This window comes from Sphaeramia orbicularis, chromosome 3 (genome assembly GCF_902148855.1).
Source record: "Sphaeramia orbicularis chromosome 3, fSphaOr1.1, whole genome shotgun sequence".
In the NCBI taxonomy this organism is placed as follows: Eukaryota; Metazoa; Chordata; class Actinopteri; order Kurtiformes; family Apogonidae; genus Sphaeramia; species Sphaeramia orbicularis.
Window position 1 is genome coordinate 24,145,805 of NC_043959.1, and position 2,402 is coordinate 24,148,206.

The window sequence follows — 2,402 nt, forward strand, 5'->3', positions numbered from 1 at the left end:
CAGTGTAATTTAAACGCCATTAACACCGAGGTGACCCACGCACTTAACACTAATATCATACAATGAGAACTTTGTTACGCTATTATCATCTCACTTCAATATTCTACGTCTATCCTTCGTACACATGTAATCGCTTACAGGAATTGTTCATATAGATTTAGCCAGATAAATGGTAGGCTACCATTATTGGCGTCTGTTGAACTAACTTAAACAATTATGTAAACGCTGTTAACACCCACCTGACCCACATACTTAACGCTAATATCATACAATGAGAACTTCCTTATGCTAATATCATCTCATGTCAATATTCTACTTCTGTCTTTCGTGCACTTGCTCATAATTGCTTCCATGCTACTGCTCAAAAGGCACTATAAAAGAAATATAAATATACTTACAAATATGACTCACTTCTGCCTGGGGGAGCACAAATCGATGGGCATTTAAACTGTGAAAATGCTTAGTGGTCAGTAGCACTAGGTAGCTCAACTCGACAGGTAGGGTGGCTCAACAGGACACCGTCGCCAGTCTTTTCGGCTGATTCAACGTGTAATCGGCCACTACCTGTCGTTCAGTCTGACCAATCTGACTGGTGGAGGGATAGCCTTTCACACTATTATTGTCTTCTATAATAGGCCATTAACTGCTCATATCTGAATGAGTGACGGTCAGTGTGGCCTATGGACTTCATTTATTCCATGAAGTGAACACTGTTAGCATTGTTAGCATAGTGCAATTTCTCCTTAGTTTTCGCCTGTGACATCTTTCTTCTTCCACAAGAAGCCCGAGAGCTGACAATGCCAGTATCTTCTTATTACTAACCATCCATTCAACAAGTACAACAACAACCCTTCTTGACTACTCAACACTCTCTGCTGACGACATCGAGATCCGTGTTTAGAGAGATGTTCCGTCATTTTCTGGTTTTACGTCTCGCACAAGTGCAGAACATACACTATAGTTGGTAGTCAATTTGGTGTTTTCCTCACACTTTTTTGACCGTGTCGGGGAGATCGGCAGTCGGGTTGGTGTGTCTTCATCTTAAGAAGAGTGGTCTCCTCCAGGACGACCATGTCTTCATGAACAGGACACGAGGATAGTTTGAAGATGATGTGAATCGTATACCATCGTCTTCAGTCACACATGCAGATGGAAAACCTCTGCTAGAATCAGATCTTGAATGATCCCAGTGTAATTTGTCATGGAGGGGTACACTGTCTTTTTTTGTGCCTTTCCCTCAGATTGCAGGAAGTGGTTGGATCGGTGACAGATGCACATGATCCAGGACTTCCAGGAGTCTGCATCCAGATGCAAATAAGCTTTAATGAGTACGGTTACATGATGTTTTTTAAATCCGATTTATTTTTCCAGAAGAAATCAATTCGGAACTAAAGTATTTTCTCTTCTGTTTACATGGAAATGTTAAACCCGAATAAAGGTTTACATGAGGTATTAATGAGGTAGATAAGTGAGCAAAAGGGTTTGCGCTGCAGTGCTCATGTTGCCTTGTTCTCACACCCCTTCCTTTACCGTTTTAGCTTTGCTTTTTTTTTTTTATTTCCCAAGATTTCATTACCGCAGTAAGTCACATCGCCATGATTTGAGCCTCAATTTGGGATCATATTGACCCCACCGGACTAAAGGAATGATTAGGGAGAAATGAATTTCACAAAATCACTCATAAAATACTACGAATCACCCATGAAAGCCTGGCTACGTCTGACCATAGGAATGAAGCAATTATGCTAAGCTAGGCTAACCTAAGCTAACAGAAGGGCTGCAAGAACAAAGCAGTCAGTGCACTGCAGTGCAAACTGATTTGCCCACTTATCGAACTCATTCGTGCATGACAAATGAATTAATTAAAAAAAACAGGTGGTGAACTCTTCCTTCAGGGTTTTAGAGGCTGGTAGATCCCATCAGAATAGCCCACTGGAACGGTTTGGGTTGACTAGACTGCACTGCGTATTCTTCTTCCAGCGCAGAATGTGTGCGTCATCACGACAGGACAAGACGAGTATGTGCAGAATGGAAGGAATAAAGTCCAAACAGAATAAAGGGTTTACATGTCCGAGGAATAATTTAGTTCGGAATAAAAACGGGATTAAACCAGTGACTTTATTCGGATTTTAATTTAATCCGAACTATTCTTTTTCAACTGGAATAAGGTGTTTATATGGGCATCTTAAATAGGATCTAACCTTTACGCAGATTAAACCAGGAATAAAAGTTGTCATGTAAACGCATGGATTATTTAGAAAATGAAAGCACATTGACTAGTGTTGAGACATGATTGGGATTTGGTTGGAAGTATTTTTCAATACACTGTGGGGCGTTTTTTCAGTCACATCGTTGTATTAAACCCAGGTCTTGTCTCTTTCCTGAACCAAGTGCTAAACTGG